We start from the raw sequence: 15341 nt of genomic DNA on the forward strand, positions 1-15341 counted from the left end.
GAGTCTTTGTGTGTTGGAGAATTGCACGTAGTGACTCCCATTAGAACCCATACATAGAGCCTTCATAACAGGGAGTTTCATGCAGTGGTGACTGGACGCACACAAGCCGACGAAACGACCAAGTTTGTGCTTATAATAATAATAATAATAATAATAATAATAATAATAGATACAATAGACATTCCTTTGTATGTATATAGATATCAATACATTAGGGTCTACGAAGTTCAATCACTGGTGAGTATCGAACTCTTCGTTTTGGTTTTGAACAATTGCATTCCTTACGCCCTGCCTGTCTCAATACATACACAAAAACATACACAAAAACAGGTGTAACAATATGGTTGGTCTCAGACTGTTCATTGAATTATATATGTGCATGTATGCGTATGTGTGTGTGTGTTTGTGTGTGTGTGTGTGTGTGTGCGTGTGTGTGTGTGTGTATGCATGTGTGTGTATGCACACACACATATGTTTAGTGTTGACTGTCATGGCTTGCCTGAAGACCCTATGTATTCACAGGCGATACTCAGAGTAGCAAGAGACTAACTCGACCAAGAGATGTATGTGTATATATATATATGTGTGTATATATATATATATATATATATACATATATATATATATATATATATATATATATACACACACACACACACACACACACACTCATATACATATATCAATAGGGGAAGAATTCACAAAAAAAAACAAAAACAAAAGACGAAGACAGGTGGTGTAGACAACAAACAAATGTATTAGGTTAACGTTCGGGAATAGAGAAAGTTTTTAACGTTTCGAGCCTAAGCTCTTCCACAGAAAGGAACACAGAAAGAAACAAGGAGAGAAAATAAAGGTGTAGTGACTAGCGATACAACATGGCGAATACATATATCAATACATATATACAAATGTGTATGCATGTGTGTATGCATGTGTGTGTGTGTGTATATGTATGTATTAATGCATACATGCAAAAAATTTTGCTTTGCATAGACTGTAAGTTTCTCAAAAGTGGACGTGATAATACTAAACTTACACGCATTAATACACACATAGGCATACATACACGCAACTTGCAATCAACAACGTAACGAAACTAATACACCCTTCTATAACTTAATTATTAGGGAAATAATTTAAAAGAAGTTTCTATTTTATTTTTATTTTAATGGGAGAAGCAGAGTTGTGGTAAGACGCTTAGGACACTTCCAGACTGGTCGGATCAAATGGAAATAGTATCCTTAGTCCGACAGTAACCTACCCACAATGTCTGTAACGAACTGTACCCCAACTAAAGTCACCAAAGAACCTGATGGTGTAGTTAAATCGGGTGGAAGTTTAAGCCTACCACCCGAGAACAAGAACGATAACTCTGAACAACTTCTACAACGTTTTGTATGCGAAAATCCATTCACAAGGCTTTGATCAACCCGAGGCTATAGCAGAAATGTCTTCTTGCCCAGGGTGCCGCGTAGTAGGAAACCATAGAATTGGGAAGATAACTTGTTAACCATACGACCGTGTGCCTACGCCCGTAATTTAATTTCAAGAGACATAATTTTGATTTCGGTGAGAGTTATAATGAAAAATGAGCCGAATCAAAAATATGATGGGTTATTGTTATGAAATATTAATTTCAATATCAATCTGTGGAAAGGAATAATGTTAAAAATCTTTTGTCACCATAATTTAAGAGAAAAAGTTCAAGGACGGAACTAACTAAATTCATTGTTAATGTGTTTCAGAGTGTGAGTACATGAATATAGTGATGAATACAATGCGAACATTCATGAGAATTCAGGGCTAAACGTCCATTATATATCGTCCATATAGCACGAAGAGCGAAGACGAAGATAAAATAAACTAGCAAAAATACTGGATAATTCCAGTATTTTTGCTAGTTTTTTTGCTAGTTTATTTTATCTTCGTCTTCGCTCTTCGTGCTATATGAACATTTATTGTGGTTTAGAGTCAAGATTTGACTGTTATTTTCAGCGTGGCGGTATCTCTTAGATACCCTATATCATAATTTTAAATAATTGTTACCTTTGATGGTTTTTATTCCCATGCTGGCCACTTGATAAGATCAATATTTTAAATATAGATCTTATCCTTATTTATATATACATATATATGTATATATATTATATATACATATATATATATATATATATATATATATATATATATATATATATATATATATATCAGACTGGAGCGAACACATGTTACAATGAAGTAGAGAAATTTGAAAAGACAACACGAAATCGGTTATTTCTCCAAATACAATGTTTATATACCCAAAAAATTTTATTACATTTTTCTGACATAATTTAAATATATACTTTAACCATGTAACACAAGCCTTCTGTAGTTTTTTCACTCTTATTATCTTTTATATATGTATATATATATATATATATATATATAATATATATATATATATATATATATATATATATATATATATACATAATTAGATAGATGTGTGTGTGTGTGTGTGTGTGTGTGTGTTATCTTTTACTTGTTTCAGTCATTGGACTGCGGCAATGGTGGGGCACCGATTTGAAGGGTGTTGTCTAATAAATCAACCCCAGTACTTACTTTCATTGTAGACCTGGTTCTTATTCCATCGGTCGCTTGGTGTCAATCACTGATGGGGGGGGGGGACAAACCCCATATTTATATATGTATGTATGTATGTATGTATACATGATGGGCTTCTTTCAATTTCTGTTTCACTCACAGGTGCAGGCATGGGTGTGTGGTTACGAACCTCGTTTTCCAACCACGTGCTTTCGGTTTCAAACCTCGCGCGCTCATGCACACACACACACACACATTTACATACATACATACATACATACATACATACATACATACATACAAAAAATACTAAGAATTCTTGCAATCAATATAAATCCGGAAGAGGTTTCAATATCATTTAAAGATATATTTGATAGGTCGATCAATTGAGTTAGCAAAAGCTGAGTTTCTTTAATAAACCATTAAATCTGTAAACTATAATAACTACATAGAACTATAAAATACATCCATCTTTATGTGAGTGTGCGTGTGTGAGGCTTATTCTTTAGAATTACGTAAATGCATGTTCACACTGATCCCTTCCTCTCTCCCTATCACATCATGTCTCGCTTGTATTCTGGCCCTGCTTTGAAAACTTGGATCTGCATTTATGTAACGCCACTTAGCATTTCCACATTAAGATCGATAAAACAGTTAGCAAACTGATAAAATATAAAGTGAGTTGTATATCAAAACCCTTCAAGATAAAACTGTGTGGTCACAGCTCAGTTATTGTTCGTTAACTGAAATAATGGTTTCAAATTTTGGCACAAAGCCAGCAAATTCGTGGGACAGGTAAGTCGATTCTTATTTCAGTAGCAAAGTGTTGGTTACTTTTATATTTCATCGTTTTGTTTTACTTGTTATCCTGAATGAACTGCGGCCATCCTTGGGCCCTACCTTAAAGGGACAGGTAAGTCGATTACGTCGACCCCAGTCTTCAGGTGGTACTTGCTTTATCGATCTCGAAAGGATGAAAGGAAAAGTCGACCGCGGCGGAATTTGAACTCAACACGTCTAGACAACGAAATGCCGGTAAGAATTTTGCTCGGCATGGTAACGATTCTGCCAGCTCGCCGCCTTAATCAACTGAATTTAAAAAATGAATGTGAGTGTATATGAAAGGCGGTGCTCACTACGGGGACCTTTGAACTCAGAATTTATATTACCGGAATAAATCCCACCAAGCATTTTGGTGAGGCGCTAACGATTCGGCCAGCTCACAGTTAATGTATGCCAGTGATACCAAGGGCTGATTGCTACTTTGTTTTATTCGATCCTGGAAAGATAAAAAGCAAAGTTGACCCCGGCAGATTTTGAACTCAGAATGTAGAAAGCCAGAACAAATAATGCAAAAGCATTTTGTTCGACGCCCTAGCCTTTCATTCACCTTAAGCACAAGGCTAGCAATTTGGAATAAAGAGTTTAGTCGATACCATCAAACTGATACGGCTCTGAAAGGATAAGGGGCATAGTTGACCATAGCGAGATTTGAACCTCGGATGTAAATGACCGTAACTAAGTAGCACAAGGCATGTTGTCCGATGCTCTCAAGAATCTGCCAGTCCTCTACTCTTGCAAGCCATAATAATCCTTTCTACTGTAGTAAGCACAAAGCCTGAAGTTTGGGTTGTGGGGTGGGGATTGCTGGGGGGGGGGATAGTTTCTTAATTGATATGACTGCTCCATGGACAATAATGCTGCAATCAAATAACTCGCTAAATTATAGAAGAACAAAGCCGTAGGTATGAAGATTGCCAACTTTCGGAAGATGAAAATGAACCGAAAAAGAAAACATTACGATGCCTATTATCATAAGGCTTTCCCAGTAATAACGAAAGGGACAGGAAAATTCATAGACATGATAACTAGGAAAACCATGCTTAAAAAGAAATACAACAAAATAATCCAAATGGGCACTGTACACGTTTTACGAAGGACGATGTCACCTAAAATCTTAGTTTAAAGTATTTTATTGAGCACTCAGGTCTACAGACGCTTCGTTTCACTTTGTCCAGTCCTAACGCTTCTCGACACCATATAAGCATCCACTACATAAAGAACATTATATTCGTTATCTACCTGGTGTCTAAGTAGTACTCGGGGGATGTGTAACTTCAGCAGATATGAGGGGAAATGTTTTCATCCTAATAAATTCCAACATAGGCACAAGGCCAAAAGTTTGCGTTGTCGGAGAATAGTTTACTGTTTTCTACCCCCATACATAATGATTACATTGTTTTATCGACCTCCGAATGAGTAGTAGGTGAAATTTGACCTCACCCGGTTGAAATATTTGCATAGAGCCAGAATTTGGACACGGAGGTACAGTTGAATACGACAATCCTATATCTGACTAGCATGTGTTCCCTCGTAACCTATTAAAATGAAATACAATTTCTTAGTCTTCTGGGACTAGAAATCAGAACGCATTGAACGCAATTCCATTCCGCGAAGTCTAATTTACGATACTTAACAATTGTGCTTTGGTAATAGTGATGTTGTTTCCAACATAGATACAAAGATTGAAATTTGAGGAATTTGTCCGGCCTTTTTGACAATATTAATAGATCCAACAAAAACCAAGAAGGAATTAGTGAAATCATTTGTACCTCTGTCTCTCTCAGTCTTCTTTATTGAGAAGACAAATTTTATTTCGACTTTAAGATTCTTATTTCAATAGCAAAGTGCTGGTTACTTTTCTATTTCATCGTTTTCTTTTACTTGTTATCCTCAATGGACTGCGGCCATCCTTGGGCGGCGCATTGAAAGGACAGGTAAGTCGACTACGTCGAATCCCAGTTTTCAGCTTGTACTTGCTTTATCGACCCCGGAAAGATGAAAGGCAAAGTAGATCGCGGCGGAATTTGAACTCAGCGCGTATAGACAACGAAATGCCGGTAAGAATTTTGTTCGGCATAGTAACGATTCTGCCAGCTCGCCGCCTTAATCAAATGAAATAAGAAAATGAATGAAAGGATGCGAGTGTATATGAAAGGCGGTGCTCACTATGGGGACATTTGAACTCAAAATTCATATTAGCAGAATAAATTCCACCAAGTATTTTTGTGAAGCGCTAACGATTCGGCTAGCTTACAGATAATCGGCCCCCAAGGACTTGTTTTTATTCTATCAGTCTGTTTGGCCGAACCGCTAAGTCACGGAGCCATAAACAAACCAACACCGGTTGTCAAGCGGTGTCGAAGAACAAGCACGAAGACACACACACACAAGACGGACTTCCACGCAATTTCCGTCAACCAAATTCACTCACAAGGCATTGGTCGGCCCATAAGTGTAGTAGAAGACACTTGCTCCAGGTGCCCCTCAGTGGGACTGAACTCGAGACCATGTGGTTGCAAAACGAGTTTCTTAACCACACAACCATGTCTGTGCCCACGCTTAAAAGATTTTAAAACAATCAAACTTTATTAAAAATAGGATTTCATTTTATCCCTTTTGTAATACTCAAACATAAGCTGTTCTATAAAAATCACTGAGTTAATCAATCGATAAAATCGAACCCAGAGCTTATCACACGTATTATGTATTTTCGACACCGGAAGGATGAAATACGCAGTCGTCATTAGGCGGATTTGAACTCAGAATGTAAAAGGACAGAACAAAGACTGAAAGCCATTTTGTTCCACGATGGCGGCTGCTATTTCTAGCAGGCAGGTCGAACAACCACAACAGGCATTTCCGTTGCTATTCTCTATGTTCATGAAACCATCAGTAACACCCACAGTTTTCTTCACACAATCACATCCACCTCTTTCTTTCTTTCCTTTCTTTCTTTGTTTCTATTCGCACACCTTTCTCTCTCTCTCTCTCTCTCTCTCTCTCTCTCTCTCTCTCTCTCTCTCTCTCTCTCTCTCTCTCTCCTTCTCCGATTCTTTACTTGTATGTGTGTGCGTATGTGTGTGTGTATGTGTGTTCATTTGTGTGAGAGAATATATCTTTTATCTTCTACCTGTTTCAGTCATTGGACTGCGGCCATGCTGGGGCCCAGAACTTAATGCTTTTAAAGCATGGTAGGTACTCATTCTAACATCTATTTTGCCGAACCGTAAACAAACCGGCACCGACTGTCAAGCGGTGGTCGGAGTAAAACCGAAGACACAGTTCATATATATATATATATATATATATATATATATATATATATATATATATATATATATATATATATAGTTAAAAAAAACAATAACAAAAAAACAAAAAAACAACAAAGTGAGGACGTGATATGGATGGTATTATTGGATATATACATATATATATATATATATATATATATATATATATATATATACACGCGCGCACTCATACACACACACACACACACACACACACACACACACACACACACACACACACACACACACACACAGGCATATATATATTTGCGACGAACTTATTTCAATTTCCGTCCACCAAATCCACTCAGAAGGCATCAGTGGGCTTTGGGCACAAGATACTTACTCACGGAATCACAGAATAGGACCGAACCCAAAACCATGTGGTTACGAAGAAAACTTCGTATCACACAGCCATAACTTTACGTTCCGTACATATGTAGTTCATATCAGACACACACACACACACACACACACACACACACACACACACACACACACACAGAGGCTCATGTATACACATACATATATTCATGCTTATATATATATGTATATAATTCTATAAACACAACAAAACACGTAACACTACATACAGAAGTAATGAGAACATTATTTTGTATCAGCAGGGACGGACACAAGAATGTACACACACACACACTTATACACACACACACGCTTATATATAAGCATGTTCATGTGTGCATAAAGGGGTACTTGTATATGTGTGGGTTTTGGTTGCGCCTTTTTCAAATGTAGATTCGAGTATACATGTACGCTTACATACACAGTTGTATGCGAAGGGTATCGAAATGTAATTATTCCGCAACATTTTTCGAATACGTCGAATCAACATATATATATATAAAAAAAAAAAAAGAAAAATTATAAAAAAAAAAATTATAATTAACAAATATCTATTCGCTAACTTAATGAGAAAACTGGTTTCACAAAGTGCAAATGTTCGACATTGTACATGTATGTTTATACGTATATATATACATATGCATGTTTACACGTAAGTATGCATGTATAAAAGTTTATATTCATGCATATATAACAGTTTGCTTATATACAAACACACACACACACACCTATACATACACATACACACACACACATTCATGTATGCAAACATATATATATATATATATATATATATATATATATATATATATATATATATATATATATATATATATATATTCGTTTATATCTATGCATATATGTATTTATAAACATTTATATACATGTTTGTATGTATGCATGCATATATATATATATATATATATATATATATATATATATATATATATATATATATATATATATATATATATATATATATTCATATATGTACTTACATACACACATTGACGCATACATATTAACGCACAAACAGACAATATGTAGACACAGACAGGCGCATACCACTTGACACATCTAATCAAATGATTCACCAATGTTTACTTAAATTGTCGAACACATCTTTCATTGTTTACATTATCAAAGTAACTAGCCACCTCTCTATCTCTCTTGCTAACACCTTTCTATGACTGCGTGTATGTGTGTGTGTGTGTGTGTGTGTATGTGTGTGTGTGTGTGTGTGTGTGTGTGTGTGTGTGTGTGTGTGTGTCTGTCTGCCTGTCTCCATGTGTGTGCTGCTATATATATATATAGACGCAAATAAACAAACATACATATGTACACATTCATACATATTTACATTACATATCACTTCCATGTCTATCTGTTTAAAGCTCTATATTATTCCGTCGTCGATGGAGCGTGTAATGAGAGGCGCCATAACTATCGCTTAGTATATGAACAACGAAAGCGTTCCATATATGACCATCCTGTTCTCCTCTCGTGTGTTTGATTACATATACGTAAATAAATGCATTCTTGTATGTTGTTTTACTCACTTCCGCGTTGAAACCGATAGAGTGTGATTTGTGAGCGATTTTGTTGCTATTTCTAGCAATTGGTGAGAACATGCAGAGGGACTCTGGTAAGGCTACGTTGAGAAACTTCAGCAAGTTTTGCTGATGGATTTTAGATATTCTAATGTCGTATGTTATGAATGTATTTATTTCTTATAAGATTACAACTATCTCTGAATGCTTTTTTTAAACCAAAAGCAATTTATATAGACACGCAAACACACACATACACACGCTTATTCATGTTTGTGTATATATATATGTGTGTGCGAGTATTTATGTATGTATGTATGTATGCGTGTATATATGGATGTATATATATATATATATATATATATATATATATATATATATATATATATATATATATATATATATATATATATATATATATATATACAGGGTGTCCACAAAGTCTGGATACATGGGGATTAACAGATACTTTAAGAAATTATTATTTCTTAATAATTGTTTATGTTATGATTTTATTTACTCCATGTACCAGACCTTGTGGACACCCTGTATATATATATATATATATATATATATATATATATATATATATATATATATATATATATATATATATATATATGTATGTATATATATATATATATATATATATGCATCTATGTATGTGTGCATAAGGCAAAGGCGGAGATGAAACTGGCAGAAAATTTTCGTAAAGCGGATACCAAACTTTAGTTCTCTCAAAGAAACTGATGTGTTTGTTGGTGTTTGTATGTGTGTACACTCACACACACACACACACACACACACACACACACACACACACACACACACACACAAACATACACACACACACGCACACACACACACACACACACACACACACACACACACACAGAAACACACACACGCTTGTTCCTCACCACCTCTTGTTTGTTTATGTCCTCGTAACTTTAACTGTACAGTAAAACAGACCGATCAAATAACAACCCGACTTTTAAAAAATAGATAAGTAATGTTATCGATTTTCTCAACCAAACCCTTTAATGCGATGCCCCAGCATGGTCGCAGATCAACGACTGAAACAAATATAAGATCTAACATACATACATATATACATACACACGCTTACACACTCACACAATTCGAATGCTCATAGAATTTACCTGGTTGGTGCTGGAAATAAACTTAAATTTTTGTTTACAAACATTACCTGTAAATTCTTGCTACCATGTGCTTCGATATGGTGGCTGTTGTTATTTGCGATGCTCTCATTGTAGGTGCTAGCCTTCTTTTTTTTCTTCTTTCTTTTATATTTTTTTCTTGTCCTGTTTTCTCTTTTCTTATCGGTCATTTTAGACCATTCTAGATTCTTGGTATTAAACCACGATATTTCTTCTTTGGTTCATCATATGCAACCAAAACAACAAACCTCATAAAAATATTTTGTTTTATTCGATTATTTTTTTTTTGTTCTTTGCCGCCATTCAACTTCTTCTCTTCTCAAATATCAATTATCCATTGATCAATTATCGATCCTCAATTATCAATTAACAGTACTCTCTTGCAGCAGGTACCGGAACAAGTTGTTGATGTACAAATATAGAAGACAACTTGAGAGAGTCTAAACATTTTCTATTTTCTTCTCCTTTTCCTCCTCTTTTAACCTTCTTTCTTTCTCTCCCTTCTCCTCTCTTTCGTCAACCCCCCCTCTCTCTCTGTTTACCTTCCTCTCACTTTCTATTGTTCTCTTCTTTGTTGTCGTTATGCATGATGTTGATTTTCTTTCGGAGTTATTTCATTCATTGGAAACATACATGCAACCATACATACATCCATATATATATATATATATATATATATGTGTGTGTGTGTGTGTGTGTGTGTGTGTGTGTGTGTATATATTCATTTCATCATTCATGTATACCTGTATAAGCGGTATATGTGCGTGTTTATGCATTCGCACATATACGTATATATTCATATATACACACACATACAAACATGTATGTGCATATATATATATATACATACATATATATATATATATATGTATATATATATATATATATATGCATATATATATATATATATATATATATATATATATATATATATATATATATATATATATATATATATATATATGTGTGTGTGTGTGTATGTGTGTGTGTACACACACAAACTCATATATGTATATATGCACACACATACACATACAAACATATATATACACACACATTCAAACATATATATATATATATATATATATATATATATATGTATATGTGTGTGTGTATGTGTGTGTGTGTGTGTGTGCATATGTACACACAGAAACATATATGTGTATATACATGTGTGCATGCAAATGTATATGTATGAGTGTGTGTATCTGCATGTATATATATATATATATATATATATATATATATATATATATATGTATACACACACACACACATATATATATATGTATACACACACAATCTCTTCTATTATAACATGGGTGGTCTATAGAAATAACGCCGTTTCTAACTTTTCCTAACTACCTACATGACATTTCCCCACCATCCCCGCCCATCTTCTTTCTTTTCTCCCTTTCACTCCCTTCGTGTATTTCTTTCCTATTTCATTGTTGTTTTAAATTGCTTTTCTTTTAGTAAACTCTTCCCTTTTTTGGACTATTTTGTCTGTTTACTTTGATAAAAGACAGACAGATAAATAATACATATATAGCCAGAACATGAGAATTTAAAATCACTTCTTTAACTTTCTAAGACATCTCAACGCTTCTAAAAGCAAACTTCGTTTGTTTATTTACGTTTGTCGTAATTTGAATTTAATACATATATATATATATATATATATATGTGTGTGTGTGTGTGTGTGTGTGTGTATGTGCGTGATGTGTCGGAGCGTACTTACATGCATATATAAAGATATATACGTGTTCTATGAATGTACGTATTTTGTATCTATGGATTTAACAAGAATGTAAATTTATATATTAGTAGTAAATAGTAACAACCAATATATTTTGCGCTAAATCATTTTTAGTTACTTCAATATTCTTTATCCATACCACTTTTCTTTTTCCTTTCTTTCTTTCTTCCTTTCTTTCTTTCTTTCTTTCTTTCTTTCCATCTAACCATGTTTTCATTCTTTCCATCAAACCATGTTTTCATTCTTTCCATCTAACCATGTTTTCATTCTTTCCATCTAACCATGTTTTCTTTCTTTCCATCTAACCATGTTTTCATTCTTTCCATCTAACCATGTTTTCATCTCAGTCAATATTTTCGTTCTGTTATCCTTTCGGGTAACAGAAATCGATAATAAAGTAACCAATTCCAAGGAGTACTATACATACATACATACATACATGTACACACCTATCACCCTCAATTCTCCTGCCAGAATTTTGAGCAGCCCTGTGCCCTATACTGGACACTATCGTCAGTGGAATTTGAACTTTACGTTTCGAGTCAATATCTCGCTGAATTTAACTTTGTCATTCATCCTTTCGTGGTCGATAAAATGAGTACCAGTTACATAATGGGGGACGATGTAAGGGACGATGTAATCGGCTATCCCACTCTCCTAAAACTGTTGACCTTAGAATTAACTTAATGCTTCGGAACAGGTGAATCGGTTGTGCGTAGAGACAATCATGTTGCATTTATTGCGGGGTCCCTCCGATTTGATTTCAAATCCAGCTGAAACCAAACGACTGTGCGTTAGTTTCGAGGCAGATAAAGTAAAATAACACTCCAGGGCGATGGCATGTTGTATTTGTTTCGACTCTGACATACGGAGATCAAATCTCGCCAAGATCACACTCATTATTTTTCTTTCTCTTTTCGTGACAGATAAAATTAATCACTGGATCAAGGCAATGGATTAGCACCGACTTTTATGTATGTCTTGTAGTAGTTGTTCAGGATTTTTTTTTTCTTTGTATTCTTGAATGATATGCATATTCCACCGCCTGATTTAAAATTACTATTTAGTCCTTTCAAGGAGTTCGATCTGTTGCAAGCTTTTGGGTTACGTCCTTGGATTAAGGATAACGTTTTAACATTCACCTAGCATTCTTAGAGGACCGGAAAATAAAAGCTGCCCTTCACTTTCTGGCTAAATAGTTCAAAATGAAATGATGGATATAATAACAAATATAACATTTACATTACTACAAAACATGCAGACTTGTATGGTCTACATGAAGAATTGAAATTTTGTCCCTCCTGCATTCTAATTCATTGATACTTTACTTCTATTTGTTGGATGGCCGGTTATGTGGTCTGTCAGCTAAAAATGAGAAATACGAAAAAAAGACAAAAATGGGCTGGAGTTCGATTTTAATACGCACTTTTTTTTTTAACTAAGTTTCCCTGTGTTGTCTTGTTTCTGGAAAGTTCTTTTCTTTTATTATTACAGTCTCTCCTTGATCTCCATTTATTTTGGTACACACACACACACACACACACACACACATATTTTGTAAGTAGCATGCACGAAACTATCGGCTCTTGAGTCAGTTTTTAACTTCCTACAAACAAAAGAAAGTTAAGAATACTCGTGTATTGAGTTTCATTTCTCCTGTTGGTTCTACCAAATCTGTGTGTGTGTGTGTGTGTGTATCCCAGTTGCCTTTTCATCTGGAGATTCCAGGACGTGACACTGGTTCATTACATATATACATACATACATACATACATACACACATAAGGAGAGTGTATGCATAGTGTTAAAGGGTGTGTGTGCCCCAGCATAGCCGTATATCCACAATTCCATAACTAAAACTAATAACAACAGCCGTGTTTCCAAATTTCCAATATTTTCATTTTATGGTTTCTTCTTTTTTCGTCACTGCCAAATATTCATATATCTATCTATCTATCTATCTTAGTAGATACGTGTCTTAGCAGATAGACAGACAGATAGATAGATAGATAGATAGACAGACAGACAGACAGACATGCAGATAGACAGACAGATAGATAGATATCTTTTTATTATAGCCACACAGGGCTAAATACAGAAAATGGACAAATTACAAAGTAGAGCTTATAGATAGATAGATAGATAGATAGATAGATAGATAGATAGATAGATAGATAGATAGATAGATAAATAGGCAGACACACAGACATAAATTTCAAAGTTTTAAATTTCTACAAAATACAAATTTCAATTCAGAAAAAAATAAGGGAGAAAAATGCAATTCAAAGTCAAAAAAAGATAAATATAGGCGCAGGAGTGGCTGTGCGGTAAGTAGCTTGCTTAACAACCACATGGTTCCGGGTTCAGCCCCATTGCGTAGCATCTTGGGCAAGTGTCTTCTACTATAGCCTCGGACGGACCAAAGCCTTGTGAGTGGGTTTGGTAGACGGAAACTGAAAGAAGCCCGTCGTATATATGTGTATATATATATATATATATATATATATATATGTGTGTGTGTGTGTGTGTGTCTGTGTTTGTCCTCCTAGCATTGCTTGACCACCGATACTGCCGGTGTGTTTACGTCCCCGTAACGTAGCGGTCCGGCAAAAGAGACCGATAGAATAAGTACCAGGCTTACAAAGAATAAGTCCAGGGGTCGATTTGCTCGACTAATGGCGGTGCTCCAGCATGGCCGCAGTCAAATGACTGAAACAAGTAAAAGAGTAAAAGAAAGAGTATAAAGCAACTATATCTGTTGGTTGACAGATGTAAACAAATAAATAAATGAGTAAATAAACTGATGAAAATTGGTGGGTGGCTTATGAATAAGAAGTGAAAAGGTGTAAAAGAAGTTGATGCCATACCTGTAAAGTGGTTGTTGTAAGTATTGTTGCTTGCGCTTGGCTGCATGTTTGAGAAGTTCTTTCAACAGATTATATAGTTTGAACGGTTGTCGCTATAGTAATTATTATATACAACAGTGATCTATATAGAGACAACGTGGAATTGAGAGAATAAGAGAGGGAGGAGAGAAGAAGAGGAAGAGAGAGAGAGAGAGAGAGAGAGAGAGAGAGAGAGAGAAAGTCTGAGTGACTGTACAAAGAGAGAGGGTGAGTGTGTAATGTGTGTGGGGGGGGGACTGTGTGCCTGTGTGGTCTATACAAACACGATCTAACTAAAAGACTAAGAGACAGACACAACAAATACACAGAAAGACAGATAGATAGAAGGAAAGAGAGAGAGAAACCGACAGGCGAAATAAAGAAAGAGAGAGAGAAAAAAGAGAGATAGTGTGTGTGTGTGTGTGTGTGTGTGTGTGTGTGTTTTTATGAGTAAATGTGTGTGTGTTTATGTTTGTGTAGATACAATAAGCGTCGAAGTAAAAGACCGCGAGGCTGGGGAAAAGAGAGACAGGAGGAATAGAGAGAGAGTGATAGATACGGAATCGGAGAGATACAGAGAGTGTGAGAGAGGGAGAGATATTATGAGAGAGAGCAAGAGAGAGAGAGGGGAGAGTGTGCGTGTGAGAAGGAGAGTGAATGTGCCTGTATGTTGTCTATTTAATGTTTGTAGTCTTTTCTACAACTCTGGATAAAATAACCTCCTCACACACACACACGCACACACGCACACACGCACACGCACACGCACTTACAAATAAAAAAGCACCAAACACACATACACACACACACACATACAGGCACACACACAATCTCTTGTTTCTTGGCCCACAGCTACACACGCATACACCTATTTCCCC

The 15341-nt window shown here is 35.3% G+C and overlaps 1 long non-coding RNA gene across 4 annotated transcripts in view; it reads right to left on the reverse strand.

The window, feature by feature from the left end:
* LOC106876477 (uncharacterized) overlaps positions 1 to 14765 on the reverse strand; it is a 127344-nt gene extending 112579 nt beyond the window's left edge. For 3 of the 4 annotated variants that reach the window (XR_016242676.1, XR_016242675.1, XR_016242677.1), the window contains exon 1: positions 14446 to 14624. This is a non-coding gene — a long non-coding RNA (uncharacterized LOC106876477). Of the gene's footprint in view, positions 1 to 14445 lie in introns of all 4 variants that reach the window. The other variant, XR_016242678.1, reaches the window with a different exon arrangement.
* Positions 14766 to 15341: the final 576 nt, after the last annotated feature.

Source organism: Octopus bimaculoides, chromosome 7, assembly GCF_046866305.1.
Source record: "Octopus bimaculoides isolate indiv1 chromosome 7, ASM4686630v1, whole genome shotgun sequence".
Lineage (NCBI taxonomy): Eukaryota > Metazoa > Mollusca > Cephalopoda > Octopoda > Octopodidae > Octopus > Octopus bimaculoides.